At 44.1% G+C, this 21,978-nt stretch overlaps 1 protein-coding gene across 1 annotated transcript in view; it reads right to left on the bottom strand.

Annotated features, from left to right (window-relative positions):
* The window catches only part of LOC147733966 (adiponectin receptor protein 2-like), a 489,190-nt gene extending 473,932 nt beyond the window's left edge, over positions 1–15,258 (bottom strand). Inside the window, exon 1 of the mRNA XM_086952872.1 lies at positions 15,126–15,258. The gene's annotated coding sequence lies outside the window, so the exon portion shown is untranslated. The remainder of the gene's footprint in view (positions 1–15,125) is intronic.
* Between the last annotated feature and the right edge of the window lie 6,720 nt (positions 15,259–21,978).

Here is a 21,978-nt window from a genome sequence, read left to right as displayed (position 1 = left end):
TTTCCAGAGTGAGGGTACCTCTAAGTAACTTACATCAAAGGGAGGGGTGGATTATTCTGTTTGTTTACATGTCCTCACTAATTTGCACCACAATCACAAGCTGTTGTGGCGCTGCTGGGACTTGAATGGGGATCTCCAGCTTAAATGGCCACAGCGCTGCACATAACAAAACACATAGCCACATGGGTCTCCTTATTAGCAGATCAGTGGCCTTTGAGCTGGAGAACCCATAAAAGTCGGTAAAGAAGATGAATGAAATTTCCCCCATAACATTGCAAGTGAAGAGAGTATTGGAAGCACATTTTCTTATCTCAAAGGAAATGGATTAAGACCGATGAATGTGATAATGTGTGCTCAATAAAGAAACACTCACGGATAAGGTCCCCTCGCAGTCATTCGTGAAACACATAAACTACTGCAAATGAAAATTTACTAAAACAAGACTCCTGGGGGAGTGGCCAAGATGGCGGAGTGAGCGGACGTGTCTCACAGCCGGTCCGCTCCGGGCTTGAATATTTGCATCTCTTTTGCAGCGCCCCGGAGTCCTGGAGGGGCCTCAGGCTGCAATTGAGGCACTAGACACCTCCCCCGAGCCGAAAGGCGCGACGGATGCTCCTTAAGCCTGTTGTGAGGGCTCAAGCAAAGTGCTGGCATTGGAGGGTAGGCAAGCCTGGGCCTGCAAGCGCAGGGCTGGGCATGCCCTAAATTGAGGCCCGGTGGGCCGCGACTGGCGGGGCATGAGAAAAGGAGAGGCCCGGTCTGCAGTGAGTGTGGCTCCTGTATGAACGGAAACTGCCTGCAGGCCCGTGTAGAGTAATCCAAGCCTGCCTGTTGGAGCGGCATCCTCTGTGGAGCGGAGGACTGTCGCAGAGTCAGATCTGGCCTTCTCCCTCAGGGGCCTAGATAAAGAAGAGAGGCCTACGGCGCCTGGCCCGACATCGCCGGACATCGCAGATACAGCTGCAAGAGCTCCTCTGACCCCCCTCTACCACTGCACAGACCTACAGTGTGATTCTTTGGCTCCAGTGGGAGCCAGTGTTATACCTCTCCCTTGGCCCACCCCTCCGAAGACACTATTCACACTCAACTGCAGAAAGGCAGAACTCAGCCCCGGGACTGGCCCCCACCTTCGGGGAGGTATAAACTCGCATTGACGCACCAGCTGCTCCTGGGGGGCCCGGGGGCAGCAGCAAGATCGCGACCATATCACTCTTCCCCTCACCCAGGCCCATGACGCAGAAAAGAGCAGGCTGCTTTACTTTAGAGAGGGCCGGGGGAGAATGTTGACCAGAAAGCATTCAGCAGCAACAAGCGGCAGCTGGACACAGGGCCTTTATCACATGTGCAACATCACACGGGTTCCAGTGGAGAGACTGGCTATTGGAGGGAGCTAGCGCACTAAAGTGACACTGCACCGGCCACTCAGTAAGGAAGGTTGGTAGCAGTGGGTTAACCAGGTAACTGTAAGGAAATGGAGCACATGGGGCCTTATTCACCTACGGATGCAGCATGAATATAATCGCCAAGACTGGCTCCTGATTGGGGGGAGCATACATAGAAGGCAGAGCCCTTATCTCTCAACGCACCTCGGGGCTCAGCACGGCTGGAGGTTTTGTGCATTGCTTGGACCGGGGGTTCTTATCTCCACCTAGCTAGCACCGCAAATACTTGCAATCACCCACAGGTAGGCAGCTCTTCCTAAGAGGCCCATGCCATAACGCTTATCCCTCACTCGCAGTACTACAGGAGATACTCCATCTGTGACTCCTCCCCGGGGGCTAACACACTTGACGGCCGCTACTAGTAGGCAACTTGAGGGACACGCACCGAGGAAACCGCACAGCACCTCACTGAACAGGACGCGGCTCTCTCCCCTGAATTGGCTGCCTCCTCGGTGTGCTTGCACTCCTTGAGGCTCGCCTCAGACTTTCACAAGATGGCAACAGCCAGGTCTAAAAAATATCGAGCATCGAAAGACATGCTTGTTAAACTTCCACCCCAGGATCTCTCCAACACTTTAGCAGACTCATCACCCCCTGAGGAAGGATTAGATGGTGACGCCCTATCATACGCTCCCACATGGAGTCGTTATTCTGGGCGTTAAAGGAGGACCTCCAGATCAGAGGTGGCCTGGCTGAGGACTTGCAGGGAGTCAGACGAGAAGTATCAGAAATCAGGGACAGCGTGGATTCACTGGAGTCAAATGAAACGGCGCAAGGTGAGGAGATAGAGCTACTACGTCAAGAAATAATCTGTCTCTCTGAAAAGCAAATTGACCTCCAAGCTCATGCGGAAGATCTAGAGAATAAGTCCAGACGTAATAATATCAGAATACGGAGTGTGCCAACAACGGCAGAGACAGGATATATGGAGGAGTTTATCCAGGCTCTCTTTGCTCAAATCTTGGGGGGCGTACTAATGTCAGAGATCCGCATCAACCAAGGGCACCAAGTTGGTCCCCCTTGAACCTTCAACAGGCCATCACCAGACATATTAGCCTGTGTCCACAGCTTTCCCAACCTAAGATCCTAAGAACTGTGCGGGGTCAGATTCTACCATCTTTAGAGGCCATTCAATACAACTGTTCCACGAAATCTCTGCTATCACCCTGCAGAAGCAGCAAGAGTTCCGCCCTGTGACATCATATCTCCGGAACCATGACATTTCCTATGTGTGGGGTCACCAATTTCGCTTAATCTTCGAATGGGAGGGGAAGACTCATCAGATCTGATCTCTCAGTGCAGCATGTGATATACTCAAGATTGAACAGCTGGAGTCCCAAGCCGGGAGCACGGATGAGGCTGGGGCAGGAGGGAGTCAATGGGAGAAATAGTGGATTAGACAGAGGGGCAAGAAACTATCAAAGCTGAGCCCAGAGAACATGGTACAAGAAAGAAAGGCAGTACAGGAGGGCATTACCGGGGCAGCTTCGGCGGGAGAGACTGAATGATTTCACATGGCGCATCTCCTGGCCTTGGAGGACCTATGATTTCCTGTCGCAGTCTGTGGGCGGAGCGGCCCTTAGACAGACTTTGGCCACAATAAACCCCATCATGACCTTTCCTGGTGGTCGGGGGATCCCTTCATAAGCTCCCCCAGCGACTTTATTCTTCACACTGTTTACTTATGTTTGTGGGTGTTTTCTTTACTTTGTTTTTTCACACCCTAAGTACCTACACACAAAGTGTCTATGCTTGACATACTTACAGGAGTATCAGATCACGCTTTCCATGTCTCCTGACACCTATATGGAAACTCTACTGGGAGGGTGGTTTGATGGTCAAGCCCCTCAGCACAGCCAATTCTTATTTATTTCATATGACGTAAAATGGCTCACTGAAGGTTCTATCTCTTAACGTAAAGAGTCTAAACAACCCGGTCAAGCGAAAAGCTATCCTCTGCTATTTGGAAAATTCAGGGGCGGACATTTGTCTTCTGGAGGAGACTCATCTCCTGTCAGGGACACCCAACTACTTCAATCTAAAAAAAATCCGCAACAACTATTCTCCTCATCGGATTGCAAGACGGGAGGAGTGGCTATCCTATTCTCACACACATTCAGGGGTTCCATTGGGCCCAAATTGGCGGAGCTGAGGGGCCGCCTTTTGATTTATCAGATTCAGCTAGGCTCGCAAAATTTGACTAGCACCATATACGCACCAAACGGGTGCAGGAATGTTTCATTCGGGAGGCCCTGGCAGATTCACTTATCTCGTATGACCTCATAATACTAATAGGGGGCAATTTCAATTTAGTCAAGGACAAACTCATGGACCGTTCAGCTCACAGGGAAGGAGTGTCAGGGTCCTTTTCGAGCGAGGACATTTCTTGGTTAAAAACAGCAGGTCTTTTAGATTTAGGGAAGGCCCATCACCCAAACACTAGGGATTTTACATTCTTTTCTCATGCACACAAGACCTATGCAAGAATAGATTACTTCATGGGCTCCCAGGACTTATCTTAGTAATCCAATTCCGTAGAGATTGGGCCACGCTCCCTCTCCGACCATTCTGCGGTTGTTTTAGAAAGTAGGTCCCCCTACAACAACAGACCCAGAGACAGTGGCGATTAAAGGAGACTTTCCTACCTAAATCAGAGACGCAGGGGAAAATTAAGAAAGTTATTACTGAATATCTAGAGATCAACAACAACTCGGAAGTTCCTCTGGCCGCTGTCTGGAATGCTCTAAAAAAAAGAAGTGGTCAAGGGAGAACTCATCTCCTTATCAGCTGCCGAAAACAAAGAAAGAAATCTCAAAAGGGCTAAACTTCAGGCTAAAGTTAAAGAGTTAGAGGGAATTCATCACCGTACAGGGGCCCTAGGTTATGGTGCCAGTTGGAATCAACCAGAAAACAATTAGCTGGGCTAGATATAGACAGGGCAGAATTCAGTCTGCTTCATCTTAAGCATTTGTACTACCTTAATGGTAACAAAAGTGGTAGGCTTTTGGCCACTAAACTGAATCCCCAACAATTAGCCAATATTGCACGAACACTTCGGGCAGAGAATGGCATAGACCTTACAGAAGACACTTCCATCGGTGAACAATTTAGACATTTCTATTCATCCTTATACACAGCACAATCCACCTCTCCTGAAGACATTAAAGATTACTTGCTTAGTTCTCCTGTTACCAAGCTAACTGTTGACCTGGAGTCCTCTCTCGACTCTCCTATTCGAGTGGAGTAATTCATTTCAGTCATCTCAAGGCAGAAACTCTTAAAATCCCCTCGCCCAGATGGGTTTCCCGGCGGGATCTACAAGACCTTTGGTCCTGAGCTCGCCCCAATCTTGACCAGACTTTTTAACTCCATAGCCAATTCAGGCTCCCTTCCAGCATCCAGGCTGGATGCTACCATAACTGTCCTCCGGAAAGCTGGAAAAGACCCCAAACTATGCACAAGTCATCGCCCAATATCACCTCTCAATACACATTCTAAACTCTTCACGGGGATATAAGCAACTCGCCTTAATCCTCTTATGCAGAGCCTCATGCACCCGACCTGGCAGGGGTTGTGCCACAAAGACTGCGCGGACAACACCAAAAGACCCAGCATGTTGCTTTCGGTGGACGCCAAGAAGGCCCTTTCTCAGCGCCACAATGCAACATTTTGGTTTTGGGGAACGTTTTCCGAGATCACTGACACATTAGGCGGATCCCCTTGGGGGGAGGAGCATCGCATTAGTTTGTATGCGGATGATGTTATATTTATGCTAGACAACCCCGCGGTGAGCCTCCCTCCATTCCTGGCTGAGATAAAGAAGTTTGGGTGGGTGTCTGGGTTTCGCATGAACCTCCACAAGTCTCAGGCGCTCAAACTCACTATCCCTCCCCGAAAAAATAGAAACCTTGAAGATAGTGCATCCCTTCAGCTGGGCTACCAGCTCCATTTCATATCTGGGCGTACAGCTGTGCAGCACAGTAGACAAAACGAACACCCTAAACTACGGGTCCCTAGTGTCCTGAATACGAACTGAACTAGACAACTGGCGACATTATCCGCTTTCTTTCCTGGGCCGTTTCACAGCCATAAAAATGACTACTTTGCCCAGAATACTCTTTTTGTTTCAAACACTACTGCTTTCATCCCCAGCAAGCACAATCACAGCACTCCGGGCAGCGCTGAGTCACTTTGTATGGGCTGGTAAACGGCCCAGAATAAGTAGGGAATGGAGTTGGCTACCACAGGCGGAGGGGGGATTAGGGATCCCCTGTCTTCTTAGGTATTATCAGGCCGCCTAGCTTAGGTATTTTGTGGAGTGGTCCAGACCCCAATCCGAAAAGAGGTGGTTATTCATGGATAGAGCACTGGCAGGCACTTCATTGGCGAAGTTTCCATTTCTGCCCGAACGTACAGGGCTCCTAGCCTTTCCATCTCCACCGTTACTAGCTCACTCTTAAAAGTCTAGGATGAAAATCTCCGTAAAGGCAGACTCACTCCCCTACCTTCGCCCCTAAACCAGATTTTACTCTGGGGTTGGGGACACCCTTCTAGATTTGGCAGGAATCACCCTGCAAGGCAATTGGCCATCTCGTCGATGTGGAGGGACTTGTTCCCTTTGAAGACCTTAAGAGGGATTAATCCATCCCTGAGGCTGACAGGTGGTTAGACCATGGGTAGAGAGACCACTGACCTCCTACGAGAGGTGGTTGTTAGGTAAAGAGATGGATAGACGCCTCATTTCAGAGCTCTACATTCTCCTCCAACCTCCTCAGCGAAAGAAAAATCGCCCTCACAAAAGGGAGTCTGAGATAAGCCTCTCGCTTACAGAGAAGGAATGGCTCGATATTTTTGGCTGAGCTAGGCACACCACATACAATATGGCGAACACCGAAACCGCAGTCAAAATAATTTCCTACAGGTACCTAACTCCCGTGCGCCTACATATAGGGAAACAGTCCCATAGCGATGAATGCTGGGGGCGGTGTGGGGCCAGGAGTACACTGTGTCATATCCTTTGGGACTGTCCAAAACTTACTACATTCTGGGCCTCAGTTGTGGATGACATTGTTGCCCACTTCTCCACGCAATTGCCTAGATTCCCTTTATACATTCTATTAGGGCTACCAAATCCTCTGACATTTCCGCTGGCCTCCCTCAGTGGTCGTCAGATCAGCATTGCAGTGGGGGCAGCTCACCAGACTATCTTGGCACTATGGGGTTCTGCTGTTATCCCAACTCATGACATGTGGCTCAAACGTCTCTGGGATGGAAGAACTAAACCTTTCTCTAACATCCAGGGACGATACCTTTAGAACAATATGGCAGCCCCTCATTGAGCAGCTGACTAAAGAATTCAGGGAACTAACATGCCCCGCTGTCTCCGGCTCCTTCGCTTGGTCTAACCCGGCAGTACACAGGCTACTGCTTAATCACACACAACACAACTGAATTCCCAGTCATGATGGTCTATATGCCTAAGGTACTTGGGTGTTATATGTTATGTTATGTTATATGTTTTTTTTAAGCGCACAGCTGCCCCAGCAAAGAGACGTCCCGGCGCTGACAGATCTAACTGGAACAAAAATCCCCAGAGGACTTACCACACAACATCCAAGGCTATGCTGAAGGGAAGAGGTGGGTTTTAATTGCTTTCCTAAAGACTAACACATCCTACATTCCCCGGATATGAGCCGGCAAGGAATTCCATAGCTTGGCCGCCATATATCTAAATGAGGGTGGGAGGGAGTTTGTTCACATATTGCTTGTGTTTGGTGGGGAACATTTTCTAAAACCAAAAGTTGCATTGTTATGTGCCATTCAAGAGAGATGTTCTCTCAAAATGCATATTTACCTTTTGCTTTCATTTTGCAACAACAATAAAACAGATTTAAACATAAAACAAGACCCCTGATTCTGGGGAAACTGGTTACTGTCCCTATGCATGAAAAGGAAAAAAATTACATTTTGCTAAAAATCCTATCACATACAGCAAGCAACTGTGCCATGTCTTAGAGAAAATAAACTTAGAGCAGAAGACATCTTCACAATAAAAGCAGATAACATCTGTTGTCATAATGCACATCCATTTCAAAGTAGAAAATGGCACGTTTGAAGATTGTGTGGAACAGTAAAACAGCTACAAATAGCATGAGTTTCAGCAACAACAACAACATGGAAGAAAAATAACAAGCACAATAAACCTGTGCATTCTTTTTCAGTAATCCGAGCCTTGCTGTGAGGCCCTGTTCTAAGGCCAAGAGGCAAGGCTTGTTTGCTAAAACTGTCCATGTTTTAGATTGTGGTGCTTCAGCATGAAGGCACAAAGGGGGTGGAAAGGTACAGTAGGGAGAAGTGGAGAGTGAATGGGAGAGGGTAAAAGGGGACTCTACCACAGTAAAAGGAAACCGTTCTAAAAAGTTCACGTTGGGTCAGCAAGATATTTTAATGTTTCAAAAAGCAAACACGCGCTGCACTCAGGGGCGGCCTTAGGCATGTGCAAGCTGTGCACCAGCACAGGGCCACCAAACCCCAGGGGCCACCATGCCAATATATATCCTTAATATAATAATCCTCTGAGGATGTATACATATTTGCGTGGCGGCCCCTGGCAGGGATTTTGCAGCCTCTGCCTCTGTTCCACTTCCAAACACCCTGACCATCCCCTCTTCTCTGGCCTCCGCGATCCGCCCCGCCCGGACCCCTCTTCCGGGGCCCCCTACCTACGCTCCCTGCCCAGGGCCGCCATGAGCCTAGAGCCGCCCCTGCTGCACTGCAGACATAAAGCAAACAGATATGAAAATAAATTATGAACTTTTCAAACTTAAATAGTCAATACACACTGCAGTATAAACGAAAATACTAAAATAACTTTATTATAATGCAAGTTGGTTGCATTATAATAACACACACTGCCTTACTGTCAGAAAGCTAAGAAATTAAAAGTAACAACAATGTATGTTGTTTCAGAGATTACAAAATGCTACACACGCCACCTCTATAAACAAAATACAATGAAGCAATTAAAATGCAAGATGTTATAAAAATTAAATAAAATGGTGACACATGCGGCATTCCACACAGAAAGCATTTAAACCGCTTTAAAAAGCTGACACACACTGCCTCTACAAACGAAAATCCAATAAATAACTCAATGATAATGTGAGATGTTATGAAGATTTTAAAAGACGACACATGTAGCCTAGTAGAAATCGCTTGATAAAGGAGACACATGCAGCCTTACACAAAAAAGCAAATAAATAATAAAAAAGGCAACACATGTCTGAGGGTTTAAAACGTTACCAATGGCACACTTTCAAAGCAAATAAATTAACAAGAGGTTTTAAAGCTTTGCCAGTGACACACAAACAAGCCTTGCAGTTGCAGACCGAAAGCAAATAAACAAGAACTTTTAAAGCTTTACCGATGACACACTAACAAAGGCTAGCTTCCAGAAACATTTGGAGAAAGCAAGGAAAAAAATAGTACCCAAAAACAAACCTTCAAGAAAAAAGTGCAAAGCTACAAGTAATTAGGCCTAGCTCTGTAGCAGGGAACAACACACAAAAAGAGGGACACTTAAGGAAAAAAGATGTGGGCGTACTGTAAGCCCACAGAGTGTAAATAACGTGTCTCGAAGAGGCCGTGCCTGCGCTGTCTAGGCGTGACCTAAAAAAGTAGCTCCAAAAGTGAAAGCAGTGGAAGTACACGAATACTCAGGCAACGTACCAGAGTAGGGTGAAACACAAGAAGAGAAAGTGATGCTGGCAAACGCTGACCAAGGGCCTGCAGCACTAACAGTTTTATTTGTATTTTTTTTTTCTATTTTTTTGTAGGAACAAAATAAACAAGGTATTAAAAGAGGGAATGCAAGGCAACTGGGAAGATGGAACTCGCTTCGGTCTGTCAAAAACATGAAGGTTGAATGGGGAGTAAAAAGAAAAAAAATTCAACTGTCATTCTTCATTGTATCTAGGTATGCAGTCTCAGACAACATCTTTAGAGCAGCAGGCATCTGGCATTTGCCACAGTGAGTGACAATCTTAGATAATTTCTTGCAGACAGCTGGAACAGTTATAACAGCTAATGCCAATGATTCCCCAAGGCTCCTGCATATGATGATTATGCCCCTACTCAAATTGCCTTGTCCTGCATCAAACAGTTGAATGTGTTTTTATGGATGGTTTTAAGATGCTTCCAAATGAAATTCGTCCCATGGAAATACTTCTTAGCACTCTCTTGATAATTGCTTGCCACAGATATTGTACCAGACAAACTTGGCACTAATTTTTTGTCGCCCAAAAGAACATAGAAACATTTCCAAACATTTCTTTACTTTTTTCTGGGTGGCGTCTGTTTCTCCCCATTTCTTCAATTTGATCATACTAATGTTAGAATTTGCTTTTCTTACAAACTCATGTAAGTCATCACATGGACACTCTGCTGAACTGAGCTATAAAAACAATTTGGGGCTCCTAAATTTCTCAAGATACAGTTAAGCTCACCATGAGAATGATATAAATACTTACTTATGCCACATTGGCATGCAATAACATCTATCACTGGGGTGTAAGTGTAGCCAGTGAGAAGTTAACATTTGGGTGTTTTATTCTATTTGTAAACAGCTAAATAAGTTTGTTATGTTTATTTGTTAATTGTTTGGTTTACATTGTATTGTAATGCATTAATAAAATATATTTGCAAAGTTAAAAAAAGATTTCTCATTTGAGCTCATGGGTTATAAACACAGGCATCTGGCATTTTGCACTGTGTATTACCATGTCGTTTAATTTGTTGCAGAAAGCTGGTGCGCTAATTTGTTGCAGTTTTGATGCTTCTCCCAAGGCTTCTGCTGATGATGAGTGGGCTCTTACTACACTTTCCTTCTCCTGCATGAGATGATGGTATGCATCAAGCAATTGCATGTCCTTTCATGAATGGTATGTATATGTTTCTACATGGAACTTGTCCCAGACCCTTTTGAAAAGGTATTTGTGCAGATGTTACATTGCACACATTTTACCAACACTTTCTTTTCACCTGATGGAATGGTGAAAAACTTCCATATGTCACACTCCTTCTTGGCAGGTGGCATGTATACCCTCTGATCGGTGTAAATAGTGAAATAGGTTATTTATGTTTATTTGTTAATTGATTGGTTTAAATTGTATTGAAATGTGTTAATAAAATGTATTTGTGAAGTTATAAAAATGTTTATTTTCTGAATTGAACGTATGGGTTACAAGCACACCCTTACAGGCATGAACTCACATACTCATAGAGACACTCACACAGCTACTGACACACCTACACAGCCACTCATACACCCACTTAAAATTCCATATAGTTACTCATGCACCCATTTACGCTTGTAAACACCTACTTACATTGACTAATATACTCATACAACCCCACACACACACTGATAAAGCCACTCACACGCTGAGCCATACACTGATACAGTCAGTCATACTTCCACTGCCACACCTAGCTGCACACTGATAGGGCTAGTCGCACACTGATACAGCCAGTTGCACAACCACTCACATACTGATACAGCCACTCACATACCTAGCCATACACCAGAGCAGGCACTCACACCCCTACTCACACGCTGATACAACTTCTGACATACCCACTCACACATTGATACAGCCACTGACATATTCACTTACACACCCGTACACTCAATTCCATTTTAATACTCTAGATGACATGGCAAAACGTGCTGTCTTCTTTAATATTTTATAGGATTATTCCCCTAGATGTTAAACTAGTCACATGTACAATTTAAATTTCACTTATATGGGGCGTGTAACATATACACATAGAAAAACTAACAAACAAACACACAATTGCACTAAAAAATAAAACACATAGTTAGTTCTTTGAACATATGGAGTGGTTCTGAAAAGAACTGTTTTTTCAGTTTTTTTATTGATTTTATATTTGAGGGGGTATTTGTTTTTAGGGTAAAAAAGCAGGGCTGTAAAAGAAATTAAGGAAGGCAACTGGGAAGAAGCAACTGGCCTCAGTCTCTCAAAAACATAACAGTGAAACAGGGAGCAAAAAAATTACTAAGAATTATGATTTCTCACTGCATCTAGGTATATTGACACAGATGGTATATTCAAAGCGACGTGCATCTGGCAATTTGCACAGTGTGTTACCATGCTTGATGACTTTTCGCAGTGAGCTGGTACTCTTATTTCTTCAAAACTTTAAGGTTTTCCATCAAGGCTCCAGCAGATGGCGATTGTTGTCCTCCACTGCCTTCTGTCGCATCTAGTGATTATATGATTTTTCGTATATGTTTTTCAAATGGTTCCACATTGAACTTGTCCTATGGGAATACTTCTTCACAGTACCTCTTGATAGGGTTTTGTGCAGATGTTGCATTGCACTAATTTTGCCAACATATTCTTTACACTGAATGAAATGATGAAAACTTCCATACAGCACTCTCCTTCTTATGTCCAGGTCTGAAATGCCCAGACACGGGTCCCTTGCTCGCTGTCTCGCTGGATTCAAGCTAGCCTGGCTGATGAAGCGTGATAGCCCGAAACCCATCTCAGGAGGCTTGTTTCTGGTCCAGGGAGGACCTGGCCTGGCAGTTTGGGCTGGACTGTTCCTACGAGGAGCAGGGTCAAGATTGATTAGCTATGGATGGGTCCAAACTGGGGTGGCATAGTGAGCAAACAAACGGTGGATTAAACCCAGATTTCTTGATTGGGGGTGAGTTGTTGAAAAGTTTCAGCACTCCGTCCATCATCTTGTTGTGTTTGGTGAAATAGCTTCAGCCTGCACTGGCTCTTCTTCACACATAGCTGCAGAAACTGACATAATTGTGCTGAGATATAAAGAAAACAGACAGCAGCACTGCTCTCAATACTACCTCTGCAGAGGTAAGATGCAAATTAGAGATTTAGGATGTGGTTTACCATGTAGATGGGTGGGGGTCCTCGTGTAGCCAATCAGAAGTTCTGGTTTGGATGAGTCAAAGTTATCGAGCGGATTTGCAGATGCACTAGATAGCTTTGCAGAGCCACCAAACTCATGAAATTAATAACTGTGTTTAAAAACACAAATACGCTCCCACATATCTACATGTAAATATGTTTTCTGTGATATCATTATTACAGTCTGAAGCACCTATATATCTATTTGTATAGCTACTGTTTTTAGTGGATTCACAAATTCGAATTCACTGACCAGTTCCAAAAATGTCGGAGGAATATGAAACCAAACAGTACCCGCAGTGAAGCCATTTTTCCGGAATTGAGGTAGGTCCGCAGATCCATAAATTACATCCCCATGAATTGTGATGTTTTACGTTTAAAATGTATAATATCAATAATTTTAGGAATAAAATTAATAGTATAGTTATAAAACAATCATTATTACTAAATTAAACTTGTAGGTAAAATTGTAGACATTCACACAAAAAAGCAACGTTTATAGGCACATTATAGTTAGGAAATAAAATGTTAAAAAAACACAGACATCCACTGCGAAAAACTAAGTTTCCAGGGACGTTGTAGTTAGTAAATAGAATATAAAAAAAACTTTAAAATTAACTAAAAAAAACGAAGGTTAAAGGGACGTTATAGTTAAGCTCATATTTTACACACACAAAACCATTGAAATTCAGTAGTTATAGTTAGCTTAGCTAACTATAACTTATGCTCCACAATGCACTGCTTATTACTTCACATCTTACATCACTCATGACATAGTCAGTGTCATCACCGATGACATCATCCAGAAATGTGTTTCATAAAAGTTTGTTCAATTTCAAGATATATACTAACCTACTTCATATGTTAAATTAGGATACTTTCTGTAGTACTAATGAGTGATACTATTTTTAACATATGTGAACAGTTAACCTTTGCATAGCATATTAAGCTGGGTTGACCATCAAATGGGCAATATTTGTAATAACTTTTGATGAAATCTGAAAAATGTACAGCAGGTGGTATATTATGTGGTAAGCAGTTATGTGAAAACAGCATGGACCCAAAATTACATACTCGAGTTGCCCTGGACATGGACAAATCTATAATGTTGAAAAGGGGGCAGCAGTATAACAAAACTATTGACTAAAACGTACAAAAAGAAAAGGGGAGTCACATCAATAAAAATGTTTAGGACTCCTGCGTTAGGAGATTCTTGCTGAGCTCCCTGCCTAGGATTCCCAGAATCACTCCATGTCACCAAACCCACATTTTTCCAGTCCATTAAATCAATGTGTGTATTTATCATTATTTTCAGGTTTGCTATTTCACTTGGGTCAACCAATGGGAACCGAGACTACAGCCCCCAGAATGCAAAGTTTTTCAGTGAAAACTTGGAACAGTGGCATTGCATCTTTGGTGCCATCGTGTCATGGCTAATTTATGGCTATCCGTATAATTCCTTGTTTCTGACAGTTCTTCCTTCTTGAAACGACTCCAAAGGTTAATGTAGGCAGGTTCTGTAGGCATGGAGTGCCCACACTTTTTTAATTTTACCAAACGAGCTACCTTACTTTTTGTTAAGAGACAGTTATCCCAGGATGATTAATTACAACAGTTGAGATGCCTCAGCTGAAAAGGAAGGGAGGTAGTCTCCTGTGTTGGGAAGCCGAGGGCGGGGCAGAGCACTAAACAAGAAAAACAAGCCTTCTTTGCCGAGGGCCTGCTGTCTGAAAGAAATGTAAATGTGCGCAATTCATTAATCAGGAGATGTAAAGGCTACATGAAGCTTCATGATGGCAAAGATGTATTCTTTTGAGAGGTAATGTAAGGGTGTTACCTTCTGAGCTGTGTGTGGAGTGCCTGGTTTTAATGAACACTTATAAACATGTTTGCACTAGGTACAGTTTAAGTAAAATATGTATTTTGGAAGCAATTTTTTTAGTCTTAACCCCATATCCAGGGCTTAATTTGAGCATGTGGTTTCTGATGCTCTGCACCAGCACTTCATTGTCAGCACCGGCGCTTATGACAGTCTGCCATGTGGTGCCGCTGTTTGCGTAATTTAGGTATGAGCACAAAAACCACTGTTTGTAAACTCAATATGCATTAACAATGACAAATACCTGCCACACAAGCCCTTCTGTTAGCTTTGGGGGTCTGAAATAATATGAATTGTCACACTTGTAGGAGTGTGACAGTTATTAGTTGTCCTGGTATGGTCACTGCCAGGGGCAGTGCTGCAACTTGCAGAGTCCTCCTGACTAGGGCCCCGGCACTTAATTCATTTACAAATTAAGCGCTGCCTATATCTTTTGGCGCATTTTGTGCCAGCCTTTTACTTTGTGTAATGTAATTTTACCAAAACGAATAGCATATTCACAGTGCTTTCTGTCGTAAGCTAAGACCTAATAGCACTAAAAATACATGATCACATTACCCACCCAAGGTTTTATAACATAAAATAGTACATTTCTCACTGATTAGTTTAACTTAACCTGTATTTTTTTTTATTTAAGATTTGTGTTATTTTATATGCAGTTATGTGAGGGTAAAAGACCAACAACATGGTTCCAGAATATTTTGTTATTTTTAGGCACGCCGTTCACACCTCCCTACCTACGCTCACTCACTTCGCCCCCAATACTCTCAGGATCAAAGTTCCCATACTTTTTTAATGCCCTTCGACCCCTGAACAATTCGAACCTATAAGTTTTAGGTTACTCACCAAAGTACGAACACGGGACCGCGTTAATGATAACTTTTCCTTCACCTTGAATCCTAGACAGGTGGCGGGAAAAAAGTCCTTGGGGGTCAGATGAGGCAAGCTTTCCGTGCACAGCGGTGACTTTTAATGTTTGTCCCCTGCGCTCGCTCGCCCGTCACATTACGTCAGCTCGGTGCAGCCAGGCGTGTCGGCTGTTGCTGCGCGTTTGGGCGCAGGTGTGCGTGGGCAGTGCAGCGTTGCAGCAGGCAGGCCTGTTGTCCTAGCACACCTCGGACGCGTAGGCCGTCACTAGGGATTTGTTTGAGTGGCGCCCACCCCACCCCACCCCTCCCATGCCGCGAATAAAAGGGTGTGCTAATGTAACACGTCCAGGCGACGCCTTGGAAAACAAGCTCCTGTGGCCTCCCGGCGCAGACACTCAGGGAGACATGCTGCGCACGCAGGCACGAGGGTGGCAACAGCACTGGTCTCCATTGGGCAGGGAAGATATGTCTGCTCTTGGCTGTAGTGGGATGTGTGAATTTACCTTTAGATTCCTCCATGCACGTGACGTAATATGTTTTTATGCAGTCATGTTGGGGCGTAGAGAGATGTATAGGCGCTGCCTGGGATAAGGACACAGGCTCTCATGGCAAAGGCTGGTAATACCAGGTCCGGTGTAACTTAAATTGTTCCAGGTAAAATTCTGTGGGGAGAAAATAAAAATTACCACTCCGCTGCACTCTAGACAAGGACCTGTCACAACCCCAATTCGGGTGCATGTTCAAGAGTGTTTGAAAAGGATGATGAGTGTGTTAGGCATTACATCGTAGTGTCCTTAGGTTCAATCCTGTGTTGTTTGAATGCAATAAAAGGAGTCCTTGTTTTATAGAAACGTTGCTTTATTAGTGTGGATAAAAGCGTGAACAGCCGATACGTGTTTCGCCCCTGTGGCGAATTGCGCCAGGGTTTTTTCAAGGCTATTTACAAAAATATCTTTTCTGTCAAATTCTTCATTTTGTACATATTATGTTTCAACATTTTAGTCCGGTTGATAAGTTTTGAGGGGTTAAATCCCTGGTGTGTTCAGGCTGGTCTCCCGGTTCTCCTACCGCGTTCACGACCGTGAACGCGGTAGGAGAACCGGGAGACCCGCCTGAACACACCAGGGATTTAACCCCTCAAAACTTATCAACCGGACTAAAATGTTGAAACATAATATGTACAAAATGAAGAATTTGACAGAAAAGATATTTTTGTAAATAGCCTTGAAAAAGCCCTGGCGCAATTCGCCACAGGGGCGAAACACGTGTCGGCTGTTCACGCTTTTATCCACACTAATAAAGCAACGTTTCTATAAAACAAGGACTCCTTTTATTGCATTCAAACAACACAGGATTGAACCTAAGGACACTACGATGTAATGCCTAACACACTCATCATCCTTTTCAAACATTTTATTGCCCGGAAAACTCAATAGGTCCAGAGTTTTCTTGAGTGTGTTATCACTTCCAAAATTCGGTGAAAACTGATGTGGACTTGGACTCCCTTGTGGACCACTCCCCTCCTGTAGAAAACGCATGTTCAAGAGTACTCACATTCTGGAAAAAAAATGCAAATCTGCCAGTTTTAAGGTCTGCTCTTCCCCACCATCACTCCGCCCCATTCTGTAATGTTTTCCAACATATTGTATTTTTGGCTCCAGCAGAAGATTACATAGATATACTGCCCTCTGTCTAGGTTAGAGATAAATTGCTCTCTGCCTAGGGCATTAACAGGGGTTAACAGTCTCTGCACCCTCCTTCGAGTTCTGGGCACGAACAAGCAGGGAATGGTGGGTAACAAGGCTATTACACGTGTCCTACTATTATTACCCAACATAAGCACAGAAACATGCCCATCACCTCTGAACCGCGAATGTATGCAAACTATAGTACAAGTCATCCATATAAGCGTCCTGCTTGACTGATCCAATCTCAGCATTGCACACCGGATGCAAATATGTGATGTGGTTCCTGTGTTGTTCTTTTTCCCACCCTGGCACTATAGAACACCTCCAGATTCTCCACTTGGACACTGGCAGTTCCACATGCTCCTCACTAAGATAATTTGACAATTGTGAAGATGGTCGCCAACATCCAGAGCGTGAGAAATCTTCCTTCTGGTAACGTCCATAATATTTTTGAATTGTATGTGTTTTTTATCTTGTTGAGGGTCGCTCTCAGGCACCTAAAGGGAGTCACTGTCATGCCTGGACCTGAATTTGCTGCTAAAAGGCAGTTTGACTCTTGTTGTCAATTGAAATCATCTGTGCAATATAGGTGGATTGATTCTGTTTCATTGATATCAAGGGTATGAAGGTGATTTTCTCGAGAAAGGAAGGATCTTGAACAAGGCAAGCACGATAATGTCTTGTGAAAATGAAAATCTGAAAAAACTTGAGAAACAAATCCCAGACTGCACCTGGGCATGAAACAATCCGATGAAAGACCCAAAGATAACGAGTATGATGATCGAGCTCTCCCCCATCTTTGAGCCAAGTAATGGTTAATACGAAATGGACTTTGAAAGATAGTATTCAAAAAGAAAGAGACTCCAAAAAGGTTCAAAAGGAGAATCGTGGAGGCTGGCAAACAATGTTTAAATCCCATATCGAGAATTTAAGTCAAGGTTGAATCTGGTAGAACCCCTTCAGTAATCTGAGAGCCACGCGATCTATGGCCTATAGACTGAGCCAGAATTTGTGAAAAGCCCAACGGGTAGCTCAGTACACATTGACAATGGAAGTAGCAAGACCGAAATAAACATCCTCGTGGAGGAATTCCAGAATCCCTTCAGGATCCCAGTCCCAGGCCTACAATCTCTCTTGTTGGAATACCAAGAACAGAAGGAAGACCAGTAATGATCATAAGTCCTGAGGTATCAGAATGCTTAGAGGCTTGGAAAGCTAGAGCAGTCCTTCAGGACAACCCTCACCTTCGGGCCTCAGTCTCTCAAATTTCCAAGCCAAGAGTTAACGCCATCGGGGAGACTCTGGGATGAGAACCACAGACCTTAGGGGACAAGGAAACAGGGGAAAAAATCCATTAGTTGGCAATAGACATTTGGCACAAAAAAAATGACTTCAACTAATTCCTCTCCAAAATGGAACCTATTGGAATCTGAGCCTTAAGTCGGAAGAATGAGATGAAATGGGGAAAAGGCAAGTTGAGAGTTGATGGCTAAAGACATAGAAGAGCCCCCACACCTCATGCCCCAAGTACTGGGTGGAAACCTAAGAATCTAGGCACAAAGGCATTTGACTCTTGTGGCATAGAAACACAAACAAGATACTTCAAATCCCATGGGAGGGACAGAAAACCTGAGATGCAGGGAATACTTCCCTGAGAGAAGGTGCTAATCTGTTGCCTACACCACTGAAATGGACAGCCGTTAGAGAAAAAAGACTGTTCTCTGCCCAGGAGTAAATCTGGATTGCTATTTATGTTAGCACTCTGGACTTGGTCCCTTCCTGTTGATTCACGTAAGCTTTGCAAAGTATGTTGTCTGTGGTTACTAGTACAGAAAGATCCAGCAGAGAACTGGAGACTGTGTGGAGAATTGCAGAGAAATTCTGTCCTGTTTGAGAACATGCTTACATCTTAGTCTAAGCTATGATCCTCCATTGTGAGGTACCACAAGGTTGCTCTCCATTCCAGACTGGAAGTATCTGTAGCCAGTGGGAGGGGATAAGGAAGCGAAAAAGCGCCCCTTTGGCCAGATGATCCTCCTTGATTCACCATAGGTATTTGGAGTTTATTTCTAGAGAAAAAGGGTTCAGAGGATCGTCTGCAGGGTTCGGAGGCAGAAGAATAGGACAAGAGACCATTCCCAGATGCAGTCTTGCCCTTGGACGGAAGAAGAACAATAAAGCTCAGGACACGAAAGGACAGAGGCAGGACAGAATAAGGACTAAGGCTTGCCCTCTTGCTCTGGAGTCGTAGTCAATCTCAACCATGGGCCGTAATGTTTTTCTTCACTGACTGCATATGAGACTGGAGAATGGCAATCCTCCCTATAGGAGGAATAATGCACCCTGATCTGCCCGAAAGTGAGCTCTGAAGAACTGCAAATCCTGTGTTGGAGTAGGCTTGTACTTGTACAGGTTGATGTGAAATCCATAGGCCGGAGCATCTTTCACCCCCTACTGGTGGCCTCCTGACCTAGAGAGGTAGACCCCGCATGAATCAACCAGAAATCGGAGTACAGATTTTATTTATTTTAGGTCATTTATATCGCACACGAATCATCCCCAAGGGGATCTGTCTCGACATGGGAACTGAAATTCTCTCAACATGGGAAAAGTCGCAACAGTGGGGCTAGCATTTTGGTAAGTACACAGGGTGCCAACTTGAGCCCAAAGGGCAGAAAGCGGATATGGAAATGTAGGTTTCCGACAGCAGACCTAAGGAGTCAGTTATTGCACAGACCTCCAGGTACATGTGAACTCATGAATTTTCCAAGGAGTACCAGGACAGTGATGCACTGCAAGAGTTCAATGGGAAATGGTTTATGGACAAATATAGATTGTATATACACAAATGTATTGTGGCCACATATAGATTGACTGTCTGTAGGTTGATATTCATTCCGAAACCTCCCATCTTCCTATCCACCAGCAGACATGAGTATAAGCCCTGGCCCTGTTTCAGAGGAGGCATGGGACTGATGAAGGCCTTCTTGAAAACGAGCTTGTATTGATGTCTTGTAGAGCAGACTGACAAATAAGATCCTGAGGTCAGGAGGCGCGTTGGACTATTTCTTATAAAAGGAATCAAAAGAAGATCTTGGCCCTCCTGCCTGAGACAGCCACTTACTGTATAGTTTAATGCCTCAAAATTTTTGTCTGTGTGTTGGTTTTATAAAATGTAAAATGTGAAACCTTTCATTTATCCTTCCTATCACCCCAGGATCTCTATAATGTTGTGTGATATCGCTGCCGGGCCCACGGGTTGTCGGCTGATGAGCTGTGTAACATTGCAACTTTGGTATTTATTGCTAACGGTGGGCCCCTGTGGTTGTAGGTCTGTAACTGTACTGCTTTTCTTGTAATAAAGGTTTTCCAAAAAAAAAAAGAAGATCTTGGAAGAAGGGTGGTTTACTAAATATGGCAGTATATCTTTAGATAGAAATGGTAAAGGATGTTTTAGCTATCAACTTGTCCAGCATAGGATCATTTTTTATAACCTGAGAAAATTCGGACTTAGCACTCGCCAATGGGTAAAGTTGATACTTGAATTTAGGAATGACTACACGATCCAAGCCATGCCATTTATGTAACATCAGACTTTTAACAGATGTATGTATAGTATGTTTCACTGTTGGGGTTTTTATCAAAGTTCTGGAAAGGCCATCAAAACTGGGTTGGGAGTCTACACATGGTAGGCCCAAATGTTCCCTTAAGTATCAGAAGGGGGGTGGTTGACCCTTATGTTTGATATAGTCACCCTGAAGTCGATCACCCTCATGTGATGCTGAGTTGTATTAAAGAGATGGTAAAGAAGAAGAATCCGAAGACATTGTAACAGGAGATCCAAGAAAAGAGGGCACATCTAGATAGAATGGTGTCTGATTTTTAAAAACAATTACAGATCATTTCAGCAAGTAGATCAGCAAGGGTTTATTTCATGAGAGACTTCATGTCTTTCCTGGACAAGGTAGATAGAGAGCACGGGAGAGGGCTGGGAGAATCCCTCCTGTGTTTTGCTCCATGAATACAAGAGAAATAACAGATACTCAGGAAACAAAGTATTGCTGGATCCCTAAAAAGCTTTTAAATCCTTGTCAAAGTCCAATCAAAAAACAGCCCAAACAAAAATGCGTTTCAACCAGAGGCTGGAATAGTATCAGCCTATAAACAAAGCTGCACCTAATCCCTATCCAATATGTCAGCTAGAATGGAACAAGCCTAATAGACAGAGCTCTGAAGTCCATAATAGAAGAGGCTTCCTGGCAGTGCTTATTCCCAAAATCAATAAACGATGGTTGTGATCTTTACACATATTTTGACCACCTGCTTCAAGCAGGTGGTCAATATATGCCGGAACATCTGGGTGGGGTGGGAGTGAAGGCGGGTGAGTTGAGGGAGTAGGAGAGGGAATGGAAAGGTGTTCTCTGGCAGGGAGAGCATTTTATGACCCCCGCCCCCCATCATAAACAAATTGGAGATCAAAGCTTGAATGCAAGTGCAGCCAAAGCCTCATGAGAGTACACTGTGAAGAATTACCACGCTGTGAAATCACATATGGTTTTACCCCACCCATAAAAAACAGGTGTGAAAAAAGTGACAGGATGAGCAGAACTCCATGAGGTAATTCCACTGCGTGTAACTCATAATGAGGGCCTAAGAGTTAGTGTAATGAGGATGGGGGGCCACGGTATGACACTAACAGCAAGTGAGTGAAAATATTTGATTCACACATGGGGCCAGAAAAGTAGTGACACACACAATGTCACATACATTTAAGAACCACTGACTACATTGGCATGGGTTTGTTGGAAGCGTGCGAGGACAGTAAGACCAGACAATCCCTACAGAGCACCAGCTAACAGGAGAAGCCCACAATCAGCAAACATTTGGCAAAACATTAATCACTGCCAAGAGGTCATGTAAATTCAGAGCACAACAGCTTACGATAACGTTTGGCAAAGCTCATAGGTCTCAGAAGTGAAAGCTATTGACTTTGCCAATTCTTTGTTTTGTAAGATAGCCGCTGTTGATGCATTTGCATCCATGGCAGCCAACTTTAAATGCAAATGTCATATGTAAACAAACACATTCAAAGACGGCTAAGGTGGATCTGCTCGCATCCCCATCACTTCTAATAATACAACC

Source organism: Lissotriton vulgaris, chromosome 1_2, assembly GCF_964263255.1.
Source record: "Lissotriton vulgaris chromosome 1_2, aLisVul1.2, whole genome shotgun sequence".
Lineage (NCBI taxonomy): Eukaryota > Metazoa > Chordata > Amphibia > Caudata > Salamandridae > Lissotriton > Lissotriton vulgaris.
The sequence above is the reverse complement of the archived record's forward strand: the minus strand, read 5'-3'. Positions and strand labels throughout refer to the sequence as shown.